The sequence below is a fragment of the Bos mutus genome, chromosome 3, assembly GCF_027580195.1.
Source record: "Bos mutus isolate GX-2022 chromosome 3, NWIPB_WYAK_1.1, whole genome shotgun sequence".
NCBI lineage: Eukaryota > Metazoa > Chordata > Mammalia > Artiodactyla > Bovidae > Bos > Bos mutus.
The window spans coordinates 84,175,235-84,189,152 of NC_091619.1; the positions used below are offsets into that span (position 1 = coordinate 84,175,235).

At 43.3% G+C, this 13,918-nt stretch overlaps 1 protein-coding gene across 6 annotated transcripts in view; it reads right to left on the bottom strand.

The window, feature by feature from the left end:
• FGGY (FGGY carbohydrate kinase domain containing) overlaps window positions 1-13,918 on the bottom strand; it is a 516,697-nt gene that overhangs the window by 49,727 nt on the left and 453,052 nt on the right. The gene's annotated exons all lie outside the window — the stretch shown is intronic.

Here is a 13,918-nt window from a genome sequence, read left to right on the forward strand (position 1 = left end):
ATCCTTTGTAATACACCTCCCTCCCCCAAGCATATGCAAATATTTTATCATAAGAACACAAAATCTCTTATCCATTAATTGCTCTAACAAGACCCTCTAGACCCACCAAAGCAGTCTAAGGCATGCCATCTCCTCCCTGAAACTAAATTTCAGTCTAGTTTCTAGACAGGCAAAGTGAAATGAAGGCTTGAGGCCAACTTTTCACATAATTCAATTAAAAAAAAAAACTACATATGCCTGAAATCTTTAGATAATGGAAAGAAAAGTGGATTTTCCTCTCTTCATTATTAGAGCAATTGGCTCAAACTCTCATTTCATTTTGGACGTGTAGGCACAACCCAGAGTCTGTAATTAGTTTCAAACCACCAAAGTAGAAACAGAATAAAACCTCAACTAACTGAAGGAACTTTTTTTCCCTGACATACTTGGCTTTCAATGGCTAGAGGCATAAGGCACTGATCCAAAAAGCAAGCTTATGACTGAGATTGATTTAAAAAAACAAAACAAAATAACTTGCAAAGTATGCCTTGGGTGAGTCCAATATAAGCTCCTTACCTACTGCCTTTTCCCTCTCTTAATTCCAGTCCCACATAAGGAGAAAAGTTATCCTTCAGGATGACAAAATCCCCAGTTATTGGAGGACAGCCCCCCAGGCTCATCACTAGCACGCTAAGATGGACACGGAACTCTCACCTCTTTCAGAGATTTGTACGAATAGGCTGAAATAAAAAATACTTTTATTTGAACTTCCGTTTTACCAGAAAGGTATATAAACCAAGGCATTCAGTTGCATGAATATGAGAATAAAGTGTGACTCTCTCAAGAGTGGGGACTTGATCTGAGAGTACCTTGGTTTATTCATGGCTACACTCAATCACTGGACACGTCTTTGGAGAAGCCACTCTTTCTGAACCTTGGTTTCTTCATCTGTAAAATGACAATTCTAATGTTTGCCTGAAAAGCTCTTATCAAGATGAAATGTAAGTTCATTTGTATCTTTTTTTTTTTTTTTTGAAGAAACTTATTTACAAAACAGAAACACAGACTCACAGATTTAATGAATGTATTTATGGTTGCCAGTGGGGAAAGGCGGGGATAAGGGATACATTGAGAGTTTGGGATTGATACGGACTGCTGCTGCTGCACTGCTATGTTAACTCATATATGTGGAATCTAAAAAAATAGTACAGATGAACATATTTCCAGGGTGGGAATAGAGATGCAGATATAGAGATGGACATGTGGTTACAGGGAGGCAAGGGGAGCGGGGGACGAGCTGGGAGATTAGACTTGACAGCTAGCTAGTGGGAACCTGCTATAAAGAACAGGAAGCTCAGCTCGGTGCTCTGTGATGACATAGTGGGTGGGATGGGGGTGGGACTGGAGGGAGGTCCAAGAGGCAGGGGATATATGTATATATACAGCTGACTCGTTTCCTGTATAGCAGAAACTAACACAGCACTGTAAAGCAATTATATTCCTATAAAAATAAATTTAAAAATGAGATAAGATAAACACAGTGAAAGTGTTAATTGCTCAGTTGTATCTGAATCTTTGTGACCCCGTGGACTGTAGCCTGCCAGGTTCCTCTGTCCAGGGAATTCTCCAAGCAAGAATACTGGAGTGGCTAACCATTCCCTTCTCCAGGGGATTGTCCTGACCCAAGGATCAAAAGATAAACAAGGACCTACTGTAAAAATATTAATAAATTAAAAATATATGCTTTATAAGGTTAAAAATAAAAACACATTTATACATAAAAATAGATAAAATGATATATGTCCCTAAAACTGCCTAGAATAGGGTATGGCCTGTAGTAAGTGATTAACATGCATTGCTTCCTCTCATAAACATACATCCTATATTTGTACCTGGCATAGATTTGGCAAAGAGTAGCCTCCTGATAAATGCCTGCTGAGTAAATAACTGTGTGAACTATCTCCAGGGAGTCTTGAATGATACTTATATAATGATACTTAATATAATGCTGATAATAACTACCACTTGTTGAGAACTTACTGCTGGTCAGGTGGTGTGACACGTGCTCGCATACATCATTTCACCAAAGTCTCACAACTACCCCATAAGACAGACCTTTTCCCCTCCACTTTACAAATGAAGGACAGAGACAGAGCAATTTTCCTGGGATGACACAGCTAGCAAGCAGAAATGGATTTTAAACCCATATGCTTCTGATTTCAGAGGCCATGACTTAACTGCTATAGCATTCTGGGTAGAATTGTAACACACATTAAAAAAAACAAACAACAAACAAAACAACAATGAAAGGCCTTTTGACTTCTTCTGTTAAAGACTCCACCAGTGTGAATAAGTCTTTGCTGCTCCCGGAATAGCCTCATCTAGTTGGACTGGCAGCTACCGGGCCAGGAACAGATGGGACTGCTAACATGGTCAGGGACCAGCCTATGAGAAAGTGGCTGAACAAGCTGTCCAGTCCTGTTTCCAGGATCCAATACAAATCTGATGGGGATGCCACTCGTGTGGGCTGGCACTGGAGGGAGGAAGCTGGGTGCTAGAGTCTTACCTTGAACAAAGAGGTAAAAGTGCCCCAAATAATTATTAATTTGTAATAAAAAAAAATTATTCAGAGAAGGAGAACTGGAGGTTGGGCATAAGTGCTACTGGATTGGGAAGCTAGAACCAAGGGCACTGGGTATGGCCAGGAGCCAGGAGGTGGCGGAGGTGGGGAGGCGTGGGGGCAGGGTCTGTGCAGAGGACACAGTGAAATGTTCCAGACGGGCTGTGAGAAGTACCAGGCTGTGGCAAGGAGTCTTCTCAGTGGGAGGTCCCGACCCTGTGGTGTGGAGGCAGGGCTGTCAGTGTGCAGGTGATGGAGTGGGAAGTGTGTGTACGGGTGCTCAGTTGCTCAGTCACGTCTGACTCTCTGTGACTCCAAGGACTGTTGCCGCCAGGCTCTTCTATCCATGTTTTTGTTTTTTGTTTTTTTTCAGGGAAGAATAGTGGAGTGGGTTGCCATTTCCTCCTCCAGGGGACCTTCCCGACCCAGGAAACGAACCTGCGTCTCCTGCATTGGAAGGCAGGTTCTTTATCCCTGAGCCAAATGGAAGCCCTGATGGGGTGGGACAGAACAGCCTTAACCCCAGAACCGTCTCTGAGGTAAATGTGCCTCAGAGACCATGTGAAAATGACTAAGAGCAAGGACTCTGGTGCCACACTGCCTGGGTTCAAAGCTTAGTTTCTCTATTTACCAGCTGCGTGACCACAGCCATGTTGCTTAACCTCTCTATGCCTCTGTCTCCCCATATATCCAAAGGGGATGAAAATGCTCCCTATCTCGTGGGGTTTTTATGAAGATTAAATATATAGAGAGAAATGGCTAGAAGAGAACATGAAAAGTGCTGGTTCCAGAAGTATTTACATATTATCTACTGTTCTTATTATTACCACCTCCAAAAGTTGATGAGAAAACACAGAAGATGGTGTCTAACTCCAACAGCATAAAATTCCTCCCCATTCCCTCTTCCTATACAAGTGCAACTTTAGCAGTAGAGCCAGGACTTGAACCTAAATCTTCAGGCTCCAAGTCCTATGTACCTCAGGCATGGCTGGTAGAAAGGTCTAAGCAGTGCTGGTCTTGGCCCTCTGACTAACATATACATGCCCCTCTCTTCTTGCCAGATCCTCTTCAGTCATCCCAAACCTAAGCTCTTACAGCTCAATTCAAGGAGGGCTTGGATACTGCATATCACACTTGTGGGTTCATATTCCCTCCTTCCTGATGAGAGAGTCAGTTCCTAGGAAGGTTGATAAGAAGTCCAGGGTCCCCAAGGAGGAGATAGCGGTTTGGAATTCTCAAGGAGGAGGAAAGAACAAATGTCTTTTTTTTCCTCTACATTCCTTAGTCTTAGTCACACAAACTTTTTTTTTTTTTTTTTCTTTAAGCCAAGAACTGATGATTACACAACAAACAACTCAGTTTAAGCTCTGTACTAAGGATTATATAACAACAATGTATCCTGCTTGAGGACAGTTTCCTCTTCCTAAAAATGTGACTAATCCTAATACCTTAGAATGTATATTATGGGAGTGGGTCTGGTAAAGTCTTTCTATTGTTAGGTTCTATTCCCGTTATCTTAAAATGTAAAGTGCGGAAGTTCAGTACAGTTCAGTTCAGTCACTCAGTCCTATCCAACTCTTTGCAACCCCATGGATTGCAGCAAGTAAGACCTCCCTGTCCATCACTGACTCCTGGAGTTTATTCAAACTTATGTCCATCGAGTTGGTGGTGCCATCCAACCATCTCATCCTCTGTCGTCCCCTTCTCCTCCTACTTTCAATCTTTCACAGCATCAGGCTCTTTTCCAAAAAGTCAGTTCTTCTCATCAGGTGGTTAAAGTATTGGAGTTTCAGCTTTAGCATCAGTCCTTCCAATGATTATTCAGGACTAATTTCCTTTAGGATTGACTGGTTTGATTTCTTTGCAATCTAAGGGACTCTGAAGAGTCTTCTCCAACACCACAGTTCAAAAGTATAAATTCTTCAGTGCTCAGCTTTCTTTATGGTCCAACTCTCACATCCATACATGACTACTGGAAAAACCATCGCTTTGACTAGATGGACTTTTTTTTGGCAAAGTAATGTCTCTGCTTTTTTAATATGCTGTCTAAGTTGGTCATAGCTTTTCTTCCAAGGAGTAAGAGTCTTTTCATTTCATGGCTGCAGTCACCATCCTCAGTGATTTTGGAGCCCCCCAAAATAAAGTCTGTCACTGTTTCCATTGTTTCCCCATCTATTTGCTGCAAAGTGATGGGACCAGATGCCATGATCTTAGTTTTCTGAATGTTGAGTTTTAAGCCAACTTTTTCACTCTCCTCTTTCACTTTCATCAAGAGGCTCTTAAGTTTTTCTTCACTTTCTGCCATAAGGGTGGTGTTATCTGCATAACTGAAGTTATTGCTATTTCTCCCGGCAATCTTGATTCTACCTTGTGCTTCCATCCAGCCCAGCATTTCGCATGATGTACTCTGCATATAAGTTAAATAAGCAGGGTGACAATATACAGCCTTGATGTATTCCTTTCCTGATTTGGAACCAGTCTGTTGTTCCATGTCCAGTTCTCACTGTTGTTTCCTGATCTGCATACAGATTTCTCAGGAGGCAGGGAAGGTTGTCTGGTATTCCCATCTCTTGAAGAATTTTCCAGTTTGTTGTGATCCACACAGTCCAAGGCTTTGGCATAGTCAAGAAAGCAGAAGTAGTTGTTTTTCTGGAACTCTCTCTCTTTTTCAATGATCCCAGATGTTGGCAATTTGATCTCTGGTTCCTCTGTCTTTTCTAAATCCAGCTTGAACATTTTGAAGTTCATGGTTCATGTACTGTTGAAGTCTGGCTTGGAAAATTTTGAGAATTACTTTGCTAGCCTGTGAGATGAGTGCAATTGTGCAGTAGTTTGAGAATTCTATGGCTTTGCCTTTCTTTGGGATTGGAATGAAAACTTATCTTTTCCAGCCATGTGGCCACTGCTGAGTTTTCCAAATCTGCTGACATATTGAGTGTAGCACTTTCATGGCATCATCTTTTAGGATTTAAAATAGTTCAACTGGAATTCCATCACCTCCACTAGCTTTGTTCGTAGTGATGCTTTCTAAGGCCCACTTGACTTCACATTCCAGGATGTCTGGCTCTAGGTGAGTGATCACACCATCATGGTTATCTGGGTCATGAAGATCTTTTTTGTATAGTTCTTCCGTGTATTCTTGCCACCTCTTCTTAATATCTTCTGCTTCTGTTAGGTCCATTTCTGTCCTTTATCAAGCCCATCGTTGCATGAAATGTTCCCTTGGTATCTCTAATTTTCTTGAAGAGATCTCTAGTCTTTCCCATTCTGTTGTTTTCCTCTATTTCTTTGCATTGATCACTGAGGAAGGCTTTCTTATCTCTCCTTGCTATTCTTTGGAACTCTGCATTCAAATGGGTATATCTTTCCTTTTCTCCTTTGCCTTTTGCTTCTCTTCTTTTCTCAGCTATTTGTAAGGCCTCCTCAGACAACCATTTTGACTTTTTGCATTTCTTTTTCTTGAGGATGGTCTTGATCCCTGCCTTCTGTACAATGTCATGAACCTCCATCCATAGTTCATCAGGCACTCTATCAGATCTAATGCCTTGAATCTATTTGTCACTTTCACTGTATAATCAAAAGGGATTTGATTTAGGTCATACCTGAATGGTCTAGTGGTTTTCCCTACTTTATTCAATTAAAGTCTGAATTTGGCAATAAGGAGTTCATGATCTGAGCCACAGTCAGCTCCTGGTCTTGTTTTTGCTGACTGTAAAGAGCTTTTCCATCTTTGGCTGCAAAGAATATAATCAATCTGATTTTGGTGTTGACCATCTGGTGATGTCCAGGTGTGGAGTCTTCTCTTGTGTTGTTGGAAGAGGTGTTTGCTATGACTAGTGCATACTCTTGGCAAAACTCTGTTAGCCTTTGCCCTGCTTCATTCTGTACTCTGAGGTCAAATTTGCCTGTTACTCCAGGTACCTCTTGACTTCCTACTTTTGCCTTCCAGTCCCCTATAATGAAAAGGACATCTTTTTTAGGTGTTAGTTCTAGAAGGTCTTGTAGGTCTTCATCCTTCATTTTAATCCTGTTATCTTAAAATGTAAACTGTGGGAGTGGGTCTGGTAAAATTTTTCAACCTTGAGACATTCTTTTGATTTATTGTAATAACCAATTAAAAAGTATATAACCCCCTTGCTTAGATTTTTGAGGGGGGCACTCTCCATCTCCCTTCTGATGTCTATTTTAGAAGCTTTCTCTGTCCCTTTTTCACTTTAATAAAACTCTCCTACACAAAAGCTCTTGAGTGACCAAGCCTGGTCCCTGGTGCAGAAGCTAAATCTTCTTCAGAGATTATGAATCAGACACCGTTCACCATAAGCTATCACTGACTTTCCCAGCTCCCACCCAGCTTGACTTTGTTGGCAGAGTAGTTTCCTCATTATGGCATCTCCTGCTCCAAAGCATTCCACGGCTCCCTACTGCCTGTGATGAGAGGTATCATAGTGGTCCAGGTGTAGAGCCTCTAATCTCTGGTGTTCTCCGTCTGAGTCCACGGGCAACCGTAGATTACAGGATCAGAGCAAGCGAGGATAATTTTACCAGCAAAGCCTAAGAGTATACTGTATGAAAGTGAAAGTGAAGTAGCTCAGTCGTGTCTGACTCTTTGCGACCCCATGGACTGTAGCCTACCAGGCTCTTCCCTCCATGGGATTCTCCAGGCAAGAATACTGGAGTGGGTTGCTATTTCCTTTTCCAGAGGATCTTCCCAGCTCAGGGATCAAACCCGGGTCTCCCACATTGCAGGCAGACGCTTTAACCTCTGAGCCACCAGGGAGTATACTGTATGGACATATCTAAAACCCCAACTGAAAGCACATGTATCCACAGAAGAAGTGAACAACAAAAAAGCCCTGTGCTGTTGAACTAAGCATATGGAAGATTTCTGATTTTCCCATTAATATTTGATTGCTACAGTGTAAGCCTCAATGTTCTCATCTGCAAGATAGGACAATACTAATTGTGCATCACCGACGGGTTGTTAGGGTTAAAGGAGAGTATGTATCTAGAGTGCCTGGGTCAGCAACCCTTTGCCAAAGTGTTACCATAATTAGCACTATCATTATTCTAAAGCCCTCTCTCAGCCTTCAAAGTCCTGTACAATTTGTTCCTACTCTCTTTACCCATTCACAGGGTCGTTTGATGGATTGAGATAATGGGTATAAAATCGCCCAGAAGTCTGCTGAATTGAAAACACACTCTGGTAGAAGAGAAAGATAAGGCAATTGGAATTGACAGTAACCTGCAAGGGGAGGCAGAAGGAAAAAGAGAACCATGGAGGAATGCAAAGGATTGCTAAGGCAGCAGACATCAGGCATCTCCTATGTGTCAGGCATTGCACTAAACAATTCATATATATTACATGTAGGTTACTGGTGAAGATCACAAGTTCTGGATGAGGCCACTGGGTTCCACTCCTAGTTCTATCTGTCACTAACTAATGACTTCAGTTAAGCTATTTAAAATACCCATGGCTTATTTTCTTCATCTTTCAGTTGGGATGATTCATAGCAAGGGTTGACAAATTTGCTTCTGTAGAAAGCCAGATAACAAATACTTCAGGTTTGGTTGGACATATAGTTTCTGTTGCAACTACTCAACCCTGGAGCTATAGCATGAAAGTAGCCGCAGAGTACACATGAACTGATGTGCATAACTATGTTCCAAAGAACATTATTTGCACAAATAAGCAGTGGGCAAGAACTGCCCATGGTGAGTAGTTTGCAACCTCTAATACACACTTTACCTTATAGGGTCTCTAGAGGATTGAAGAGAATACTCTTCATGCTTTTATTTTTATTTATTTATTTCTTTTTTAAAGTTTTTATTTTTATTTTTTAAAATTAATTTATTTTAATTGCAGGCTAATTATAATATTGTAGTGGTTTTTGCCATACATTGACACGAATAAGCCATGGGTATACATGTGTTCCCTATCCTGAACCCCCTTCCCACCTCCTTCCCCATCCCATCCCTCAGGGTCATCCCAGTGCACCAACCCTGAGCACCCTGTCTCATGCATCGAACCTGGGCTGGTGATCTGTTCACATATGATAATACACATGTTCAGTTCATGCTTTTACAACAGTGTTCACACACTGAAATTGCTCAACAAATGTTCGCTGTTGTTATGATAATGAACCCATGGAAGAGGTGTTAGGATGGTCTTTTCTAGGGAAAGAAATTAAATCTCAGAAATAACCTGGTAACTTCTTCAAGATCTGGTACTGTCTAATAGCAGCAGAGTCAGACTCAGAGCAGAGGCTGGTTGGTCTTTAGAGTCTGTAATTTTTCCTCTGTAATTTTGTCAACTTCACAGATTTTATTAGAACCAAGACCTTACTGCACAGACCTGCAGAGAACCTGCAACTCTGGTCCTTTATCTACAAGTGTTTTGGTACTTGACTCAAAAGCTGGTGATACCCAGAATGCTGAAATCAGGCCTGGGATCCAAATGAGCACTGTAGGCAAGCCCTTGTCTTTATTTCCCTTGAGTCTTGATCCAAGTCAGTGGGGAACAGGTGTGGAATTCACGTTCACCCCCTCTTGGGTGCTCACAGTCTCAGCCTTTGCTGGCTCTGGCGTCGGTTTCCTATGACACCGATGGATCAACTGCCTTTGGGGAGCCCTAATTAAGTGCACAAATAGGGCAGCTTTCCCAAATCTCACATTAGTTCTGCTGTGGAATGCCAGAATTTTCTACCATGGAAAAATGCTTTATGCTCTGACTCTTAACAAACACAGCAAGCTCAAATGCATTTCTGGGGACGGGGTGGGGGACAAGAATCCCAAGCTGTTATGTGAGAAGGCAAGGAAAGAAAGGGCTTTTCTTGAAAGGGGGGAAAAAAAGGGCATCCAGAAATGTCACCAAAATGCCCTGCAAACTCTCCAGCTTGCCTTGAGCTGTTCTTTGTCTGAAGAACTTGAAAGTGATTTATGTCTCTCTTTCCTTAGGTCAGCAATCGACTTCTTAAACCTGAGACTCTGAAGCAGGTATTGACCAAGATTTCTTTCCATATGGATAAAAAGAAATACACATGGGATAAGAAGGAAAAGTAATCCCAATTAAATGCAACAGATCTTGTACATTTCAAAACTGTACACCTCTGCAACGTGTTATTTCTCTTTTCCCTCCTCCTCCCCTTCCTCCTCCCTCTCACTTCTCACCCCAAAGCCCAGTCTGCCAATGTCTATTCTAGGGAAAGCCTCTCTGGTTCTGTAACTGAGAAGAGGCCATAATGGTTGGTTTTGAGCATGTGGGCTTAGCACTAATCAGCTGTCTGCTTTATGTCTAATGCCACATCTTTGGGAGTAAAACTATTTAGGCTACAGACCCCAAAAGGCGCTGTGTACTGTCTATATCCAGATTTCAGTGGACCACTGTGTTGATGTATTTTCCCTCATCAAAGGATGGAAAGCGGGTTGGCCTTCGACTTAATGCTCCTACAAAACAAACAATGGTGGGAGGCACTGCGCTGGGAGTCGCAGAGATTTACCACCACAAGGGGATCTTCCAGGCTCCAGGCTGGCAGGACAGATGCAACCCTTCAACTGCCCACAAGTGGTTCCTGCTGCTCCAGGAGAGATGAAAGTGAAAGTCGCTCAGTCATGTCTGACTCTTTGCAACCCCATGGACTATACAGTCCATGGAATCCTCCAGGCCAGAATACTGGAGTGGGTAGCTGTTCTATTCTCCAGGGGATCTTTCCAACCCAGGGATTTAACCCAGGTCTCCCTCATTGCAGGCAGATGCTTTACCAGCTGAGCCACCAGGGAAGCCCCAGGAGAGATGAAGGGGACTTTAATAAAGGGAGTCATAGTTTATTAACCCAATGAACTCTCTTTTGAGTCCTGGACAATTTAATGATCAATTAATAATTAGACTAGGACATCAGACATAAGCTGGATTTGTCCTGGGTATGTTATTATTTTCCATTTTATTTCTGTGGACCTCTTGATGGTTGGGAAATTTAGAGAAATGATCTCTAGGGTCACAGAAAACTGAAAGTTTCAGACTTTGAATTTCTATTTTGATGCCCTTATTCTGTGTTGCCTCTTCTCACAGATTCCACCAGACTTTAGACTTCACAAAAGCAAAGATGTACCTAGAAACTACTGAAATATACAATTACTAAAGGTATGCCATTCGGATTCCAGCAGCTGGGGAAGAAGCTCCATTCCTAACAATCAGGGAGGGCTATCTTCCTGGAAGCCCCAGCTCAGGAGTTCCCAGTCCTTTTGGAGATCTACAAAGAATTGTCAGCTTCTTATTTTGCTTTGCCATTTGTGCTCAGAAGGTCAGTGCTCAGTTGTGTCTGACTTTTTCTGACCCCATGGATTGTAGCCCGCCAGGCTCCTCTGTCCATGGGATTTCCCAGGCAAGAATATTGGAGTGGGTAGCCATGTCCTTCTCAAGGGGATCTTCCTGACCCAGGGACTGAACTCGTGTTTCTTATTCTCCTGCACTGGCAGGTGGGGTCTTTACCATTAGCACCACATGGGAAGCCCATATAAGCACCTTAGAAACAAAACAACCAACCAAAACCTACTCAACTTTAGTCTGGCCATCATGGCCATCATGTCCTAATGAAAAAGAGTTTTAAATGGGCAGGAAATCCAAACAAGAGGGCTTAACAAATACGTATAGCTGATTCACTTTGCTGTCCATAGAAACTAACACAATGTTGTAAGGCAACCATACTCCAATAAAAGTCAAGTAAAAAGTGAATCCATATACCACCAAAATATAAATAAATAAATCCAAGAAAAAAAAGATTTTAACACTAAAGGGAGGGGAGCGGGAAACAGTTATCATAATCTCAGAATATAGGGAAATCATTTAAATTGTTCACATACAGTTTTGGTAAAACCTTGACAGACTGCCCTCACTTTTTCATTTCCCCTCTACTAGTGACGCTCTGTTAAAGAGTTGCAATAAGGATCAATTTTATGGGTATGTCACCTGTGCAGTCGCCCAGGGCCCTGTGCCAGGAAGGGCTCAAGCTTGGGGTTCTGTGATTTGCAGGCCCTCCCTGTTTGGAAATTCTTGATTTTATCTTTGAATGTGTGCTTTGCAGATGAAGGGTGATGGAACAAGGGAGCATGTGCTGGGCGGGTGGGGGAAGACCTGCTACTGCCTCTCCTTTTCTGGGATCAGTTCTTGGCTATGTGCTCCTTGCCTTTGGGCACTTTACCCCACTTCCCCACTGCTGAACACGTACCCCCAGGGTGGCACGGGGAGGGGGCAGTACAGGGACAAGCACAGGTGTGGGGAGAGCCAGGCCAAGCCATGAGCCTGCCTGTGGTGTCTCAGGGCCAGCCGAGCAGTGCCTCTCCCGCCCCATGCCCCACTGCCATGGAGTGTTGCACAGACACCTGGGAAGCTGGAAACCCCTGGGGCTGGCCTGTCAGCCAGTGGCAGGTGCCCCTCGTCAGTTTCTTGACTTTCAACAAGTTCTATTAAGGTTAGATTTTATCTGCAATGGATTAGCCTGTGCTAGAAAATGAACTTCACATTTTAAGGATGAATGAAAGGGTCTTTAATGACTTCTGCTTACCTGACAGTGACCCATTCCTGACTGGTCAATTGGAGTAACTGTGAGGAGCAGAGAGTGGGGTCAAGAAATTAACCATCACCATTAAAACCAATGGCTTCCCAGGTGACACTAGTGGTAAAGAACCTGCCTATCAATGCAGGAGACATAAGAGATGGAGGTTCAGTCCCTGGGTTGGGAAGATCCCCGGAGGAGGGCATGGAAACCCAGTCCACTATTCTTGCCTGGAGAATCTTATGGACAGAGGAGCCTGGTGGGCTACCGTCATCCATAGGGTTGCAAAGAGTCTGACACAAAGCGACTTAGCATGCATGCATGTCACTGAGAGACCCTGGCCCCTAAAGAGCCCCTACACTCCCCTTCTTGTAAGTAGACTCTTTGAGCAGCGGGTTCGATAAGCAGATGTCCTTGTGGAAGGCACATTCCCCCAGGGGCTAAACACCTGCCTGTTGGGAGTCATTTCCTGCTTGGCCTGGATTGATTGCTAATTGTCATCCTCACTATCCTTCACGGGTGGGTGGCTCTTCACAGATTAGAAAGTACACACTAATCTCATTTTCTCTAGCCTGGTGAAATTGAAAGAGCTTATACTTTGGAATTTTGCACCAATCTAGGTTCAGGTCCCAACTCTCTCCCTTTCTAGCTATGTGGCTTCTTGGTCCTCGTTTGTAAGTGGAAATGATAGTATCTATCTACCCCACATAGCCTAAATTGAAGATTAAATGGGGTTATATAATCCAGCATATTATCAGACAATCAATTAGCATCCAATCCTTTCTTCTTCCTGGCCTTCCCCTGGAGATGAGAAATGATGCTTGGGGAGGCCTTGTCTCACCTGGGAAACCCACCCAACAGGTGCTGAGCCAGGCACCCTCCCAGTCTGGGCACCTATCCATTGTTCAAGAGGTTGCACTGCCATAACAGGAAAAAGCCCTGGACAGGGGAGCAACGAACCCTGGACACCCGAGAAGCTGCTTCTCAAGGATCTAGATTTGGGCCCACAGAACTAGCTTTGACAGGTGAGGGGAAACACTGAAAGGCGGGGACAGACGTGGAGGGGAAGGCAGAATACAACAAGGAGAAGCACAGCCTCCTTCCTACATCTCCTGTCTTTCAGCTCTGCCCTCTGAAAAGGCTGGTGGGAACTTCATGATTATGCTGGGAAGGCTCAGGAGGGCAGCACGAGATGTGTTTTAGACTAAGAATCAGGAAGCCCTGATTCTAGTCTCAGACTTTCTCTCTATAACCTTGGGAATGTCACTTCCCACTTGGGAAACTAATGTCTCCATCTATTAAATGCATTAGACGAGATGACTTAAGTCAATCTCATCTTTGATACTTTATTTTTAATTAGAAAAAGGATAGCTATAAAAACATATTCTATAACCAGCTAGGGCAGGCCCACTGAACCAGGATGGACCCCTTCAAAGCTGTGGCTTTAGGAAGGACTGGCCCTAGACCAGGATGCTGGTTTCTTGGGCAGGCCATTTGGTGAGACTTCACAATGACTGGTCATCTGATGATTCTTGTGTCTCTACTCACACCCAGGGCACCTCGTGCAAATGGGCTGTGACTGACTTGGTGAACAGTAACAGATTCAGACATTTCCATGCGAAGTGTTTTGACAGTCCTCTCCAAACAGAAGGAGCACAGTGGGCTGCTGTGACGAGAATTCTGGGGAGTACTATTTATGGCTGTGTTTTGGTTTACCCTTGGCCTAGTACACAGGGTACAGTTGAAAATGGCCCCTGCTGAAAACCCTTTC